An 18653-nucleotide genomic window follows, 5' to 3' on the forward strand; every position below is an offset into this window, starting at 1 on the left:
CAGAGCTTTCTACCATTAGGGGGATGTTCTGTAATATGACCTAAGACTCCATTTTCACAGTATCAGTGACCACTGTCTGCCCCATCTTTGGCCTATAGGTCTCCTCCATAGGTGGGAGGAGACAGAGCCAGGGATTAGGCACAGGAAGAGAAATGAAAAAGTGATCGCTCTTACATGAGCTTGGCATGGATTTGATTGACATTAGGGAAGCAGACTCTGGATTCTTAGTGATGTCATTGGCCTTTTCATAAGGGATAATGGTGTTTACAAAGAGCCCTGATGATGCTGAAGGACAAACGTCTCATTTTCCTTGAGTATAGTTGAGCTTCTCTGTGTAGACAAAGAAACAAAAAAAGAAAACACTCAGAGTTCGTAGGACCTAACAAGTGTGCATTGAGTGTACATACACACATGACTTGGGGGGGAGCATGGGGTGGGCATGTAAGTGCCTGTGCCCAAGAGAGCTGGCATATGGGCCATGTCCTGTGCTTTCTTGGGCTAAATGCCTGGGAAGAGCAGAGGATGACAGAGAGAAAGGGGGTGAGGAAGGAAAAGCAGAGGGAAGGGAGTGCTGTCAAAGCGGTTACCCCTGTGCTGAGCTCTGCTGGAAGCCTCTGGAATGATTTGGTTCGGGGATGGGATAGGGACCGTTAACTGGGGTGTTGTCTGCCTCTGCATCTGCACATGCTCACACTTTGGAGTGGCTGCTGTGGTTTGGGTGTTGACTGTTTCCCAAAAGTCCCCATGTGAAAGAAAGGCTCATCTCCAAGATGACACTATTGGGACGTTGTGGAAGCCTAGGAGGGAGTGTCTACTAGGTCTGGAGGCCCCAGAGGGCATGCCCTTGGAGGAGTGTGCAACCCTGGTTCCTTCCTTTTCTCTTTCACTCCCTGACCCCTGGCTGCACATGCTTCCAGAGGATCAAGCAATGGTCCCTCCCTGGACTGGAAGCTCAAAAACTGTGAGCCCAAACTAACCCCTTTTCTCTTTTGACGTTAACCTCAGTGATTTTGCTATAGTAATCCCAAACTGGCGATACAGCAGCTGGCCACACTGCCAGGGGCATGTCAGAGGCAGAGGGTGAAGAAGCCTGTTGGGGGTGATGGGGAAAGCTTGAGGGGGAGCAGTGGGGAGGCAAGGGCTATGTCATTATGATTTCTTATTGTTGGAACTTAAGTGATGGGGGACAAAGTAGCTGTGAGCCAAAAAAAAAAAACCCAACCCCCCCCAAAAAAACCAACCAAACACACACACACACACACACACACACACACACACACAAAAATAAAATAAAATATAAAAAAACCCAAAACCAAAAAACTATGTGACCCATCCTTTTTACTAGGACATATGTTTTCATTGTTGAAACCTCACTCATGAAATTACTAAAAGTGTATTCTATACATTGGTTATGGTCAGGAGAGACCTGGTGGGTTTTGTTCAAGCTTGGAACTGTTTAGACCTGTTCCAAGCTAATTGTAATATCAAAAGAGTGACATTGGCCAGGATCTCTTACATGTTGGAGACTGTACTAGAAGAAGCAGGAGGTCATGAATATAACATGAGTTCTTGTTCTTAAGAAGGCATTGTAGCACAGTGGGAGAGCTGGCTTGTGCCAGTCAGGAGGCAGAGTTCATTTCAGCCCAACCTCTGAGCTGTGTGGCCTTGAATCACCATGTTGCCTCTACACACTTACTCCATTAGCATCAAGACCGGGATAGGAGTAACTTCCCTGCAGGGAGGGCATCGGAATCAGAGGAGACAATGACTGTAAACCGACTCTCAGCCCTGGCGCTTGTTTAAGGTGGTGGCTCTAGGGAGAAGTTGTGAGTGTCCCATGATGTCTGCGCACTTGCCATGTTCCATGCTAAAGGGAGGAGGCTTCCCAGAGAGACTCACTTCAAGAAGGCTGAGAGCTGATTTAAGATGACAAGAAAAGATGAGAGAAAACGAGTATTTTGAGTGAGCATTAGAATGAGAAACGAGTTCGGGCATCTGGCTTCTTAGGAATAGTTCTGATAAAAAAGGAGCACTGCTCGTGTGAGAGAAGGCTTGATTGAGGTCAACCAATATGCCCTTTTCTCCACCATATTTAAGAGATGGCAGCACCCCTCAAATTATTCTATAAATTTAGTTATTGATATTCACTCTTAGTGGGAGATTCTTTCTTGCCTCATTTTTGGAAATGGCTTTTTCAGTATATGCCATGTGGTAGTCTTGACCCAGCAATTCCCTTTTAGCCATCCACCCTTCAGAATAGTTAAGTGAATACAGGCATGCACAAAGGCTTGTTGCTGTAGTCTGTAATAGTGGGAACCTGGAAACCAGCTCACTCCAGGGAACAGGTGTGTCATATTGTGGATTGTAATGACAAACACAGGCTACGATCTAGCAAACATATCTGACCGTTTGACATGTGACATAATGCTGTCATCTACAAAGTTCACACTTGAGAACTATTGGAGTTGTAAAAATGCCTTATATTTAAAAAATTGAAAATGTGCATGTATTTTTGTTGTTGTTGTTGCTGTTTGTTGTTTTTTTCGAGACAGGTTTTCTCTGTGTAGTTTTGGTGCCTGTCCTGGATCTCGCTCTGGACTTGAACTCACAGAGATCCACCTGGCTCTGCCTCCCAAGTGCTGGGATTAAAGGTGTGTACCACCACCACCCAGCTTCCTTATTTCTTTGATACAGCATCTCTCAGTTGATGTGGAGTTAGGCTGGCAGCGTGCAAGCCCTAGTAAGCATCCTTTCTCTCTTACCTTACCCCCAACACAGCAAGTGCTCTATGGTTTTGCATTGAGCTGCACTCATAGATAACCTTGGTCAAATTCCCGTGGGCTTTGGGTTGGATAAGCCTGCTAGAGTATGATTCCAGTTATGTAGATGATGCCAAAGATATTTGCATGTGGTTCCCAAGAGCACCAATGGGAACTACATAATGTTAAACTGAGGTGTAAAGCATTATTTCAAATGAAAGAATATTGTTTGCTAATGTAAAAACGAGTAGGAGTAACATGTATTTTCCTCACAGAAACGGTCTCACTACAGTTTTAACATATATTGATTCCAAATTTTGATTTCTAAGTGATAATACTAATTTTATGAAAATAGCATGGTCACTGCATAAAAGCCTAAATGGGGTTATTCATATCTTGACTTATGGCTATTGATTTAAAATATAGCTTTTAGTCATGATTATTGAATATCGATTTTTCCATTTTCTTATGCTTTTAGATCAATCTCCCTATTCATATCAAAATCAATGTTTGGGTGACTTATTAAAGTTTCCTTTTCTTTTCTAGTCTTTGATCTTCCCTAACTTTTTCTTTTTTCATAAATAACTATTGAATATGTTCTTGCTTTTCACATTTTACTTTCCAGGGTGCTGTGCTGTTTAACTTTGTTATATCGTTTCTGTCATACTCATACCCCTGTGTCTTAGCTGACAGTCCACACTCAGAGTGTCAATACAAGTTTCTTCCTTATGTCCTGAGAGACTGCACTAGGTGTCCCAGGCCTGTGGTGGAAAGGGTTCAGAAGCTGTCTCCACTGCCGTTTTTCCTTATTTTTTCATCTTCTCTGGGGTCCTGTTGAAGAAGCCCGCATCCTAGACTGCTGTGGGATGGTCTTCTGTATGCTGTGAATATATGTTGCTCCCATTGGTTAATAAATAAAGCTGCTTTGGCCTATGGTGAGGCAGGATAAGAACCAGGTGGGAAATCCAAGCAGAGAGACAAGGAGAAGGGTGGAGTCAGGGAGATGCCATCCAGCCGCCTAAGGAGCAACATGCCAGCAGACCGGTAACACCATGGCCATGTGGCAGAATATATATTAATAGAAATGGGTTAATTTAAGATGTCAGAGCTAGCTAGCAATAAGCCCAAGCCATAGACCAAACAGTTTGTAATTAATATTAAGCCTCTGACAGGCGGGCAGGAGGGGTTCGTCTGTCTACACTAGGCAGCCAGGAAGCTGGGGATACTTAGAGTTGCTAATCTCCCCTGGAGCTCGTGGAGGTAAGCAAGTCTTGAGAAGGTAAATAGGCCATGAGAGAGAGAGAAAAAAAAATAACCCTTTTTCTGTTACTGTTGGTTTTATGCGGCACTCTTACCCTATGAGGAAAAGTCATGAAACACAGCAAAAATCCACTATCAAGAGTTTTCTTAGGAGGAGGAAAGGACAGGATGTGATCAGGCCTGCTGGAAAGACACTTGAGGAGGAGAGGGAGGGTACATGGGATCCGCCTTTGAAGGACTACCCCAAGAATGCTTACATGGGCCCACGTGGCTACTCCACATATGCGCATAGATTGTGTGGTCACACTGCATGCAATTTATGTGACTGTGCAGCGCATGGATTATGTAGGTCCTATGACCCGGAAATGACTAGGTGGAAATGACTAAGTGTCTCGCTAGGGCATGCGCGATCATGAGGGCATGGCTAGAATTTCTATCAGTTACAGCTAATGAGATTGTCAAGTTGTGGACAGACAGGGGTTTGCCAGACCCTGGTAGATGGGTGATCCAGGCAGGAGGATGGTTAGAGAAAAGGCACAGGTAGGGAAGGCCATGCCACACAGCTTCAAGTTGGAGAACTCCTGTCTTGTTTCCTTTGTCAAAGGTGACTGACTTGGGATTCAGAATTTCTTTTATTTTTGCCTCAGTTTCCATGTGTGTAAAATGCTAGTGTATATCCCACAAGGTTATTGTGGGGATTTGATGAGTTAATGTTGGAAAGTGTTTATAACAGAAATTGGGTGATGATGGTGTGTGTGTGTTGGGGTGGGGGCAGATATCTGTGGTCTTTGAGTTGAGGGATCATTTTGTTACATATACTTTATATGTTCTATTTTTCTTGGAATTCTTTTTCAGTTCTTGGAGAGAAAAGAACTTCACACTTGCTACATTTAAACACAATTCTTTGTACTTCAGAAACAGTCTCTATTATCTTGTCTGGGTCAAAAGCTTTTCGGTAGTTGTTTTTCGGCTGGGTTTATCTGATGTAACAAAAGGATGGCTAGCCTCTAAGCACAGGTTCTCTTAGCCATTTCTCTCTCCTTGTAGAAAATCAGTGGTGGCTGTCACTGGGCCCTTGGCCTCATGGGCCTTGTGGAAAAGCCCTGGTAACTGTGGAGGGAAGAAGTACTTTGATCAAAGCTCTCCACCAGGTCAGTCTCCTGTTTCTTTGGGCTCTGAAGGTCTCCGTGATGATGTTTAGTCTACCAGCAGAAGTGCTGTGGGTACTGGCGTCTGGGCAGGAGGTCTGATTTGGAAAGCTTGCTTGTTCCTCTTATAAATAAGCCCCACCACAGCCATTCAATAGGAGGTTACCCAGTAGTAACTAGAAGAGATGAACACAGTTCCCCTCACAACTTGGTGCGAGCTGGCTCTGGAAGGATGTCAGCAGGACCAGAGAATGCTCAGGTCTGTTGTGAAGTGGCTGGAGAGCCAAGGCTGGGAGTTCCTGTGGGGACTTCTGACTCAGCAGGGGATGTTGAAGGGACTAGAGGAGAATTAACAAATGCTGAGTGTCTCCTGCTGTATGCTGGAGCTAGGTGATTTGCAGACATTAGCTCATTTGATCTTGGTAATGACATTGTGAGTCAGCTAACTTCACCCTCATTTTCATGAGGAGACAGGGCCTCTGAGCAGCTAAGTAACAAAGAGCATGTCCAAGGTGACAGAGAAGTGTGTGAAAGCCCAGGCACTCTGGGGACTGAAAGCACCAGAGAATATGCTAATAAAAAAGTTATAGGTAATTCTCTATGGGTGAATCCATTGTAACTTTACCAGCACCACCCACCCACCCCACCCCACCCCCTACATAAAAATCAGAGATTTAAAGCCCGAGAGGAGCTTTTTTATTTAGCTCAGCCCCTCATCACACAATGAGCTAAGAGTGAGCCAGGAGAGGTTAAGTGTAGCAGAAGCATGGACACTGTGAGGACAGGGGCTTGCTGCACTAATGAGGGAGACACTCCATGATGGCGGAGGAAAAAAGGCTGGGGTGAGGTGACTTCCTGGTCCGAGTCTGAGGAGGGCCACTCCCGTTTGCACAGCCCTCAGCTCCTTTGTGTTACTAATCTGGAAGCCACTTTGTGCAGAGGGCCTTGGAAATGGCTTCTGGTGAGATAAGGAGAGAAAAGACAAGACAATGTATTTCAGGCCTTGTCTATAAGGCAGGAACTGGGCGGGACATTTTAAACCACTATTCCACTGGCCCCGATTTCCCTGGTTAATGGGTTTCATCAGCACCTAGGTGGATGAAGTTATGTTTATTAGTCTTCTGATCTGGAGAGACGTGTCCCTGTCCTGAGTCCAGTGGAAGTGGGTTCCCTCACTGCCTGTGGCCCACATGCAAGGTACTGGACTCCTGGGCAATGCTGCTTCCTCAGCATTTGGCCATCACCGTCTTCTGTGCAATCTGTATGGTTAGGTGAGTGAGTTTAGAACCACTTGTCAGGACCTGGTCATTCTAATGGCCTAATGGCAGAGACATATACTAGGTAGAGATGAAAAGAATTCTTCTTCTTCCTTTTTTTTTCCACATTGCCTTCTGGGCGTGTTGCATATCCCTCTGTAAAACATGCTGCTGTGTTATACACGGCTCAGACACACGTTTAGTCTGTTTATGCATTTGTCGACAAGCAGTTTTTGTTCTAAGACTGATGGACCCTTAGTAAGAGGCCCTTGCTTTTCTACTGCATCCGGCACAGGCCCTGGCTCTCGGCTGGTTACGCAGAAGTCTTCTGCAGATTTATAGCTTGTCCTGGTTTTCAGCTTCAAGGGTCCTTTAAAGTTAATCCAGGCCTGCCACAGTCCTCAGGTGCCCAGTTATAGGCTTTAAACCTGCAGGAGCAGACCATGTGTATCCCACTCCACTCCCCACTTGCTGCAGATATTAGATTGGACTATGAATCTCTGGGATTTCAAGAGATTCAGACTTAATGACCCAGCTTTGGCTCATGTCTATAAAAGTCAGGGAACCTTAGCTAAGCTAGTCAGCACAACTGGCCGGGAGATCCACAGAGAAATGGGGTCTCAGCTGCAGGGAGGAGAGGGTAGAACAGGGAGATCCACAGAGAATTGGGGTCTCAGGACTCCAGGGAGGAGGGGGTGGAGCTGAGGTACTTCTGTGGGCAGACCCAGAGAAACTGAGGCAGCCCATCAGTGAGGATCCAGCAAGCAGGCTTTGCTCCTGCTCAACCTCACTTTCTCCAAGGACAGAGCAGGGAGCTGGGGGCTTTACTGGATGAAACCTGAAATCATTTTCCCTTCCACTAAAAGGACACCTCATCCCAGTGGGAAGGAGGGAATTAACATTGTGTGAAGTCCTCAGTTTCCTGGGACAGAATGGCCGGAAGTGGCGCGTGGGCAGCGACCACAGTTCAGGCAGATTTGAGGGGCATATGTTCAGACTTGGCCTGGCCACTTGGTGGTTCACGACCTTGGATAGGCACTTCCTCTCTGAGCTGTAGTTGCCTTTTTTTTTTTTTTTTTTTTTAAGTTGGGAGCAGGAATGCCTTAAGTTGGGAGCAGGAATGTGATGAGAACTGAAGGGTGGTGTTTTTGAAGGGCATGGCAGAGGGCAGGGGGTTGGTGTTGTGAAGCAGAAGTGGTTGCATCCATGATATAGGTGAGTAGAGATGCAGAGATGTGAACATGTGACCTCACTCAAGGTTGCCGAGCATTGAGAGTGGGCCAGGCTCTGTTCGCTTCTGCCTGTTGCTGATTCTCAGACTCTGTGAGCTGAGATTTCCCCATTGTTTGTTCTGTATTTTCCCCCTCCCCTGGGGGCTGCCTTTGTCGTGTGTGTGTGTGTGTGTGTGTGTGTGTGTGTGTGTGTGTGTGTGTGTGTGTGTGTAGGGGGGTGAAGGTAGAGCCGGTTCCCCTAAAGCACCAGAAGCAAGACTTGTTGCTCATCCCTACAGAGGTTCATGGATCCAAAGCAAGATCACCAGTCTCCTCACTTAACAGAAATCCTGGATTTCTCACTTGTAGCAGATGGACTCTGTGGCAGGTTGGTTGGACTGTCCTGAGACTCTGTCCACTCCCATTATACCCCGCCCTTTGTCTCCAGGATCCTGCTCACATTCTAGGGCTCTTCACCAATAGAACAAATGGCCTTGAGAGACGTGGAAAGCAGGGAAGTCTGGGTACCTCCTTTTCCTAAGGTAGGAACTGCTTTGTCTTTAGGAAGCCAATAAGACTTGCATTAGCACAGATAGCATTTCAACCGTAATCCACTGTCAGATGGCTTTTGGGTCACCCCCTGCCAATTTGCCTGGTTTTCCACAGAGGCTTAGCTCAGGAAGAACCCCATTGTCCAAAATTAGACTGTTGTGGATTATTTGTACACTGTGTGAGGATCTGTGGCTGTGATTTGGTGTAATAAAAAGCTGAATGGCCAATAGCTAAGAAAGAGAGTGTAGGCGGGACTTTGGGGCAAAGAGAGAACTCTGGGAAGAAAAAAGATGGAGTCGCCAGCCAGATGTAGAGGAAACAGGATGGATGGTATGGAGATGAGGTAACAAGCCTCATGGAAGCATGTAGATTAAAAAATATGAGTTAATTTAAGTTCTAAGAACTAGTTAGGAACAAGCCTAGGCTCAGGCTGAGCTTTATATAATTAATAATAAGTCTCTGTGTTGTTATTTGTGAGCTGGTGGCCCGAAGAAAAATCTGACTACATTAGACTTAGTCTGTCCTTGGTCAGACTCAGGATGCTGTGGGTCTCTGTAGGAGAAGGCAAGTTCTGGCACCTGTGCAGGCAGAAGGGACTACCCATGTCATGGCTTTTAGGTGGTGAGGAAGACCAGAGAGTATAATGGAATGGTGGGATGGCCCTTGTGGGGCAAGTCTGGCACCAGGTTCTTTGTAAATCACACTTGTTTAGTTCTCAAGATGAATGTGTAAGGTATCATTAATTCCTATTTACTGACTAGGAAACTGAGGGTCTGAGATGTGGATGACTAAGATATTTTTTTATTCATTCATTAATTCATTCAACAATTACTTACTGTCTTAGTGTGGGTTCCATTGAAGCCTTGCTGAGGCAGAGGTTTCATTGCATGTGATCTATAGAGGGCTTGTTCTAAGAGGTTCCTGCAAGGAGATGAGGGAAACAGAATGGGCATGGAAAAGAACCAAGCAAGGATGGATGAGGTTCTCGGCCTTCACTGGAATCCCAGGGTTTTTTATAGCAAAAATAATACTGAAGACTTGCCCTATCTAGAGTCAGGAGGCTGGGCTCTTGTGACCCTGTATTCTTCAGTCACTGGCCCTGAGGGTGGTGGTTCAATGTCTCTGAGTAGGCACTCCCTATCAGCCAAAGATGATCCTCAAGAGAGGACCACGGGTATGAGCTGACCCACGCATAGGGAGCTGGAGGTAAGTGTCTAGACACCTCAGTCTGCCTAGATTGAGGGACTCCTGGGCTTCAGGACTTTCTCTTTGGAAACTGCAGGAGTCCTGGAAAACTGGCTTGTTTATACTCTCTGATGATAATGGGGGCAAGTGGGGAGCCAGCCTGGTTTACCACAGTGTTTAAGGCCTTTGTATTACTTTTCTCTTTGCTCTCATCAAATACCTGGCCAGTAGCAACCTAAGGGAAGAAAGGTTTATTTTGCCTCACAGTGCAGGAACTAGAGTCCATCATGGCTGGGAGGTGCCTTGAAGCTGTGGTGGGGGCAACTTGCTCACATCTGGGTGAACCAGGAAGAAGAAAAAGTTTAAATGCTGGGGCCCATTTGTCATCTTCCACTTAGCCAGCTGAGAGTCCCAGCACATAGGATGGTATAGCCCACATTTAGACTTTCCCACCTTGGTTAAACCTCTCTGGAAAAGCCCTGAAAGACACACTCAGAGGCGTGTCTCCTAGGGGGATCCCAGATCCACTCATGTTGGCAATGAAGATTAACCACCACAGTGCTGATGTGTGAAATCTTGCCCATGATATGATACAGTGGTCAGTGGGTCTAGGCCCTGATCCAGATTTGAGTTGCAAAAGCCTCCAAAGGTGACTATGGCTACCCTGGGCATAAGGAATCTCTGGGTGCCCAGGTATTCACAGAAGGAATGCTTGACCAGAATGCAGGGGTGGAACGTGGGGAGGAGACAGCTTTCCCAAAGGAAGCAATAGCCTGTAAAGATGCAGCAGCCAGGAAGGACTTAGCCAGCTGAAGAATCCAATCAACATTCAAATCAGGGAAATCACAGATGTAAAAGACAGAAGCTCAACGAAGGAAAAACATGAAACTCCAAGCATGGATCTGGAACTGCCTTGTGCATTATGTCATTCATGATGAGAAACGAATCGCCAGCGTAGTTTGTAACTCAAAAAGGTTTTAATCTCATAATTGCTGGGCCACTGTTTCAGAGCATTGTAGCAGGGTGGTTCTGACTCAGGGTCTCTCCTGAGGTTGCAGACAAGACATTAACCTCATGGCAGCTGATGTGATGACTAGGGCTGGCGGCCTTACTTCTGCTGTGGCTCATTGAACGGCTGTGGGCAAGGGTCTTCAGTTCTTCTCTGGCTGTTGGAAAGTGGCCTCAGTTACTTACCATTGGCCCCTTCTACAGGTCTGGCTGATTGTCCTCTACCATGACAACTGGCTTCTCTCAGTGCAAGTCACCCAAGAGAAAGCAAAGCCTCGAAGATACACCCTGACATGTCACACTGATTTCCACCAGTCTGCCCATCAGAAGTAAGGTACTAATCCAGCTCCATACATTAGGGGAGAAGAGTCTGACCTCATCTTTGAAGGGAGATATCAAATAATCTGTGAGCATATTTTATATCTACCACACCTCAGAGTTGACTGGACCCAAGGACAGAATGAGTCTGCCATCCTTCTTCTCTTGTCTGGGGTTCTATCTCTCACACTGACGTCTTTCCACACTGGTCCCCTAGTAGTCACATAACAATGCTGCTGGAGGGAGAGTTCCCACAGACCATGATGTCTATTACACGAGGTGGAGGTAGCAAACAACTGCTAAGAAGATGACAGGTGGATGGTGCGATGCCTCCTGGCCGGCTTCCATTCTGGGAGTGATTAGGATGCTGGCTGGTATGGGAGGGCTGGAGTCAGCAGGGAACCACACAGCTGGAAGGATCCTAAGGATGCGATGTCAGAGGCCTCCCATACCACACAGAGGAGCCAGTATCGATTCTGAAGCACCGACGTCAGAACAAGGGCATGGCATGATCATATCTATTTGTGGACTGATTATCCTGGCAGCAATCCAGAGCTGGATTCAAGCAGGCTGATTGGAGACAAGAATGCTGGCTCAGAAATGATTTCAGTGATACAGTTAGAAAAAAAAATGATTAAGAATTTTAAATGTTGTCACTGTGGTAGAATTTTACTTACTCTTGCTTGGGTGTTGGGAGAGGATTCCAGATAGGAAAAATTTCTCGGCCTGTTTATCAGTTACTTGTTAGAATACTGTGGCTGTCCTGTAAAGCCCTCATGGCCCTCATTTGCTTGCTGGGTGTTTACGAGACACTCAGACACATCAGCGGTTAAGCCAAAGGAATGAGTTTGCAATGGTAAAGTGTCAGACATCTTGGCAGGTTGGTGGGGAAGAGATTTTTGCATAGGAAAGATAACTACTTTCTGGCCCTATGCACAAGCTGTCTTCTCCCATGATAATTAAACATTAGGGACCTCTGCTTTTGTATCTTTTTATATTTTATCCTCACAGCCCCTGTGAGGTCGACTTATACGAACATCGAGAGCCTGGCCTTCTGAGGGCGACTGCCAATCTACCTATGGACTCACCAGCAGTTCCAGGCTTAGAAAAACTGGGTAAAGTTGGGCACTATCAGCCTCAGGAAGAGCAATGAGCAATGCCCCAGGCACTCTTCTAAGTGTTTTATAAATAGTATCCCCTTTGAGTCTTACAATGGCCGTTCCAGTGAGAACTACCCGGCACTCACTTCACAGCTGGGGAAACAGAGGCCTGAAGAAGTTAGGCACACAGGACAGTCACCAACTGGGAAAGGGGCAATGATCCTTGTAGTGTTGTACTGTCACACTGTCACAAAGGTTCTGGAGCAGGAGAAGACTTGGATACAGATTTGTGAATGTGGGCTGCTGTATTGTGTGCTGCATCACTGTGTGCTCTGTGGCAGGCAGTGGGATAAGCTTGTGAACTAGCCACCTGGGGACATTTTGTTCTCTATGAGTCCCTAGGCAGGGTTAGGATTTCAACTATTGTCACTGCCCCTTGGGAAATATTTGAGAAGAAATAGGAACAAAAAGATGGGAATAACTAAACCAAAACCAAAACCAAAACAACACATCCCTGGAAAATATAATAACAACAATAATAAAATCAATGATACAATGTTAGACAGGAGATTATAGTAATATGTCATACTTTTTTGCCTCTGCATTGAGAAGAGGCTCTGAAACATTCTTTAGTAAGATCTTGAGAAATCCCAATCCCAGTGAAGTCATTAAATGTAGCTCTCCGCATTTCTGACTGTCCTCCTGGGCATGACAAGGTCACACACACACCTCTTCCTTTGATAACAGATGTGTGTGTGTGTGTGTGTGTGTGTGTGTGTGTGTGTGTGTGTGTGTGTGTGTGTGTGGCTGGTGCTGGAGCTGTGGAACTGGCTCACTTCTCTGCAGGAGACTCTAAGAATTAATGTGCTTTCTCCTTTGCTGTGCTTCCCAGAAGCTCGCAGAAGGTCTGAGCTATGTCAGTTTGTCTCAGGGCAGAGCAGAGAGGGACATTTCACTGATAGAGATATGGAGACACATTTCTTATCACATGGTGTTGATTTTGGGTTGTTACTTCATAATCTATCAGGCCACGACTAATGGATAAAGTCTCCTCGACTAAAAGAGCCCTGTGTTTCCCTGCTGAAGGAATTGGTGTGAGTCTCAATTAGAGGTGATCTAGGGGACAGACATGGCAGCTAGGCTGTGACTACACACATGGTTCACTCCAAAGTCACGCAAACTGAAATAGATTAAAAATGGAAAATCAAAAAGAAGATCATAATGACACTTGAAAGAAGCACGGAGATTTAAGTTTTCAGAGTTTCTCCATCTGTCACAGTTCTCATGCAGAACAGCGACAAAAACAATATGTGACAGATTTTCTTTTCCAGGGCAGCCTTGACAATATCTGCCATCCCGTATGCTCTTCTGCAGAGTGACCTTGGCACGCCTCCATCAAGAGCTGGAGCTCATTCCACATCCTAGTATCTGGGTGCATTGTGGCTGCTTTGACCTATAGGGTAAGAAACATTACTGCCCAGTTCTTCTTTCTTTTCTTTCTTTCTTTCTTCTTTCTTTCTTTCTTTCTTTCTTTCTTTCTTTCTTTCTTTCTTTCTTTCTTTCTTTCTTTCTTTCTTTCTTTCTTTCTTTCCTTTCTTCCTTCCTTCCTTTCTCCCTTCCTTCCTTCCTTTTTTTTGCGGGGGGTGGGTGGGTTTCAAAGACATGGCTTCTCTGTATCTTTGGAGCTTGTCCTGGAACTCTCTCTGTAGACCAGGCTGGCTCGAACTCACAGAGATCTGCCTGCCCCTGCCTCCCAGGTGCTGGGATTAAAGGCATGTGCCACCACTGCCTGGCACTGCCCAGTTCTTGAAGGGGCCTTCAGTTGTTGAGAAGTTTCACCCCCGTCTCCATTTCCTGGCCTTTTGTAGAGAAGTCTGATTGCTCTGAGATTGTAGAGTTAACAGAAGGTCCAAGAAGAATGTTTAGGCTCTAGGATGAGACGCCATCACAGAATCTAATCCTATATCCTGAGGGCCATCCACAGCTGATGTTCTGCAGGCTAAGACGAAGTAACCAGATGAGTTTGTCTCAGGTTCTTAAGATACATAGTCATGAGTGAAATGAATGGCAGAACTACTGTTTGGAGGATAAACAAAAGACGGACAAGCAGACAGCATTATCTAGACACACACACACACACACACACACACACACACACACACACACACACACACACAAAACAACAACAACAACAACAACAACAACAAAACCCAGGTAGTGGAGGGAATGTTAGTTTTCTTACTACTGTTATAAATAACTGCTAGAAACAACTCAAAGGCGAGAAGTTTATTTCAGCTATGGTTCCAGTTCATGATTGCTTCTCTCCATTATTCTCTGGGCTAGATTGAGGCAGACGATGGTGGGGAACGTGTGGCAGGGTTGCTCATCTCATGGAGGCTGGGGAAAAAAGAGAGGGAGAAATGAAGTGAGTAGGGAGTGGCCCTCCTTACAAAGGTATGCCTTCTACAGCCTACTTTCTGTCACTAGCCTCTACAGGCTAGACTCTCTGCCACCTCCTGCGGGAGCACCAGCAGCTGGGGACCAGGTCTTCAACAATGAGCCTGGGCGGGACCTTCTGATTGTCAGCCTAGCTTGGGGCTTTCCCACAACAAACCATGGTCTGACACATGGATGCTTTAGGTGTATCCTCCAGGTGAGCTTAATGAGAAATAAAATACAGCTCGGGGAGGCTGAGGGCCTTGCTTAGGCCACCAGGGCACCCAAGCCACCTACTGCACAAGACTCTTGTCCTGGCTCCTCAGTCTAGTTCTCTCCTCCGAAGGGTCTGGATCCATCCACAAGAGGAAGAACCAGACTGCTTGAACGATGAAAATGTATTTTGTTGTCTTTGTTTCTGTAAGAGCAGATGATAACTCTCGAAGGAATATTAAATAAAAAGCTATAAAATAAGCTCTGCCGCAGGCAGAGCGTTTGCAGGGAAATTTGCTGTGTGATAGTTGTGTTGTTAGAACTGAGTGAAGTAAGGAGGGGAAGAAGCACAGGACTCATCTCTACTGCAGAAGTTCCCCCGCCCACCTGCCCCAGACATTCATATTCTCCAGTTTGAATCTTTATGAGTACACTCAATACATACTATGGCAACGGTCTCCCGACATAAGATAGTTCAACTTATGACTTTTCAACTGTAAGCTGGGATGAAAGCCATATGAACCTGGTAGAAACCATGCTGCACACTTTGAATATCTTTTACTAGGCTAGTCATACCTGACACAATACTCTCTTGTGATGCTGGGCAGCGGGAGGGGGATGCGGCTCCCAGTCAGTCATGCAGTCACCTGGGGGAAACAATGGCTCCCATGTCCTGTGTTGCCAGAGATTATGGTTGTGTTTTGTGTCTCATCGTGTTCCCAATAAATTACATGCAACATTCAGTTCTTTGTTAGACAATAAGCTTTGTGTTAGGTAACTTTATCCATCTGCAAGCTTATTTGATGTAAGTGTCGCAAACCTGTTTAAAGGAAGCTCAGCTAAGCTTGAATGTTTGATGGCTTATGTGTCTGAAATACATCTTGGGCTTATAGTATCTTTAACCTAGAATGGATTTACTGGGGGCATAAACCCACTGTAAGTTGAGAATTTGTGTAACCACTACACACTGAAAATGTACATGTGCATGCATTTGAGTTATATAACAACATAATCATTTTATTGAATGAATTAAACTCCTATCATTTCTTTCAAATACAGCCTGTCAGATCTCTTAATTTTCCCCATGATGTTACCTTCAAAGGACTCCATAACTTTTAGTCTCTTGTCAGTTATAATATCTCATTTTCAGGTGTCAAAATAAGTCATCAAATTGAAATACAAATTTTAATATTATATCACACCTCCCTTTGCTTTCCAGTTAGGATGGCCCAGATATCTAGGGATCTTTCATGAGATAGGGGGACCTGGTGACTCCTCTCTTTTCCCAGCTGTCACAGTGTCTCCTTGTACTACTGGCTCCTGAACGAACACACCACGGCCTTTTACTGATGGGTTTCTCCCATGTAGCTGACACTATTTGGAGCAAGATTTCATCAGGGAGACTGGATCTCTCTGAGCCCTATGTTATCCACTTGACGCATCAGAGCTGCACATCCTTGCTCCTCTCAAAGTGGCAGGACAGTGCACCCAACCTGATTTCATCCCTCCTTGTGCCAGCTGGGTATACATGATTTTCCAAGCAAGAATCAGTCATGTGTCTCTAGACTGACTATGTCCAGACTCACAGAGGAAGTTATCAGTGTCTCATTCTCCCCTTTGTAGAGGGATCAACTACTGGTACAACTCATGCTATCACAAACCACTCCCAAACTCAGCAACGTGTAACTGTGTGCATTTATTCTCATCATCACAGGTTCACTCTAACCCGTTTGGCAAACTGGCCTTGCCAGAGCAGCATTGCTGAAACTGTGGTTCTAGCTGGTCTTGGCTCTTCATGGCTGGGCTCAGATCTGATCTGTGTGTACCCCATCTAGACCAAAGGTAAGAAGTGACAGCTACCCCATGGGAGCGGTGCCTAGGAGATGACAGACGTGCAAAGGAACAAACCTAACACTTCATACACAACTTTAGCCTCTGCTCACACCACACGTGGCTTTGCCAAGTCCTATGACTGTGTCCAGGTCCCATGGATGCAGTGGTGGGTGTGTTTTGCTTGCTACTAGGCTATAGAAAGACATCAGGTGTAGCTGGAGTTTTCCTGCCTGGCCCACAGTCAGGACAAATCTCTCTCACCCGCCAGTCCCACAGCCTCTCAAACCCGATCAAGTAAACACAGAGACTTATATTGGTTTCAAACTGTATGTCCATGGCAGGCTTCTTGCTAACTGTTCTTACAGCTTAAATTAATCCATTTCTATTAATCTATACCTTGCCACGTGGCTTGTGGCTTACCGGTACTTTACATCTTCCTTGTCCTGATGGCGGCTGGCAGTGTCTCTCTCATCCAGCTTCCTGTTCTCTCAATTCTCCTCTCTGTTAGTCCTGCCTATACTTCCTGCCTGCCCACTGACCAATCAGTGATTTATTCATTGACCAATCAGCAACACATTTGACATACAGACCATCCCACAGCACTTCCCCCCCATTTTTTTTCAAAAAGGAAGGTTTTAACCTTAACAAAGTAAAATTACATATAATTTGGGAATTTGGGTGTAGCTTCTCTTACTACTTCCTGCTGGAGGGGGGCGCTGTATCTTATGGGGATACAAAGAAAATTTTAGAATTATGGAATAGTCCATGAGGGTGTATTGTCTGAGCCAGTTGCCTTCAAATCATTCTGGATGTTGGATCATCTGGGCCATGGTGTCATTGGAGATCTTTCAGGGGGTCTTGGCTGGTCAAACCTGATGTATCTTAATCTGGAACAAATCCATAGCCTTTGGCTTTCCGTGGGAACAAAAGAGACTCTTTTCCAAAGCAACATATCCTTATATCCAAATTTTGAAGTCAAGGTACCTTTAAAATATACATTTTGGAGCCGGGCGGTGGTGGCGCACGCCTTTAATCCCAGCACTCGGGAGGCAGAGCCAGGTGGATCTCTGTGAGTTCGAGGCCAGCCTGGTCTCCAAAGCGAGTTCCAGGAAAGGCGCAAAGCTACAGAGAAACCCTGTCTTGAAAAACCAAAAAAAAAAAAATATATATATATATATATACATTTTGGCATAACTCAACAGCTTTTACAATCAAATGTTTTTCTGCAGTTAAAAATCCCAAAGACAACACAATGCAGATTCTCCGTGTAATATCCATTTTTACGTGGCTTATTTTTTATACTACCTTTACTGTCTCTTTAAAGACTTTATTTTTTAAAACTATGTATTTGTTTATATAACTGTATATATCACCTTTTTTGTCTCTTTCAAGCCTACGTATATTTTACACACATTGTAAACTATTACATCTGAATCTGTCTTACTGTGAATCTATTGCTTTAAACTGCAGCAGCTGTGGCTGCTGGCTCCACCCACCTCAGTTTCCCAACATGGCGGTGGTAGTTTACCACCAGCTCTGGGAGCTATAGTGGGTCTATGCTTTTATCAAAGCAGCGTGTAGCCCAGAAACCTCTTTTTGTTTTGTACTAGCAAAGGCTAAATCCACCACGCAGCTTAATGTGCCACTTGCAGAAGCCTCATTCCCGCCATACTGCAGGTCGAGCGCACATGCCAGGAACCCACCAGTAGCTCAGACACGAAGGCTGCCGCTACTTGAAAGACACAACTAGGAACTGTTTTTAGTTCTGTTTTAGAATCTTTTTTCTCAGTTTTTAGGTGGAAACTCTTGCCACCACGTTGGACGCCAATCAGGAGAAAGAACACCCCTGTGGAAATGGCTGGAGGAGGGAATATTTTCTAACAGAAAACTAGTTGAGGACAATCCCGCCATCCTGGGGTAGGAGAGGCTTCCAAGCATCCCCTCTCTTCAAACATTTCTCCCCTGCCCATCTTGAGGGGCCACTCCTGTGCCTCCATTTTGAAGAGAAGGAGGAGGCAGGGTCCAGTTTGTGTTCAGGGAACGGCTTCCGTGACTCATCCTCTTGTATGTAACCGGGTGCTGGATTTCAGCAGGTGCTGTATGCGTGTGTTCAGAAATTCTCTTGAAAATGAGTGTCTACATAGCATTTCCTTTCTCAGCTTTGGAGCTTTATCGAACCAGGGGAAGAATTCTAGCCAAAGGAAAAGCTTGGTAGGATTGTAGTAGATTTTCCTCCCATACTGTCTGTTCTCTTGTCTGTCTGTCTGTCTCTCTCACTTCTTTACATATTTATTTATTTTATGTCCTGGCCACAGTTTCCCCTCCCTCCTCTCCTCCCATTTCCTCTCCCCTCTGCCCACCCTCCCCAATCAAT

At 45.5% G+C, this 18653-nt stretch overlaps 1 long non-coding RNA gene across 1 annotated transcript in view; it reads left to right on the forward strand.

The window, feature by feature from the left end:
• Window positions 1-5067: 5067 nt before the first annotated feature.
• The window catches only part of LOC128097268 (uncharacterized), a 50265-nt gene continuing 36679 nt past the window's right edge, over window positions 5068-18653 (forward strand). Inside the window, exons 1-3 of the long non-coding RNA XR_008213827.1 lie at window positions 5068-5170; window positions 13129-13257; window positions 16161-16288. This is a non-coding gene — a long non-coding RNA (uncharacterized LOC128097268). The remainder of the gene's footprint in view (window positions 5171-13128; window positions 13258-16160; window positions 16289-18653) is intronic.

The sequence above is a fragment of the Peromyscus californicus genome, unplaced genomic scaffold (genome assembly GCF_007827085.1).
Source record: "Peromyscus californicus insignis strain IS unplaced genomic scaffold, ASM782708v3 Scaffold_11__1_contigs__length_118956290, whole genome shotgun sequence".
NCBI classification, from domain to species: domain Eukaryota; kingdom Metazoa; phylum Chordata; class Mammalia; order Rodentia; family Cricetidae; genus Peromyscus; species Peromyscus californicus.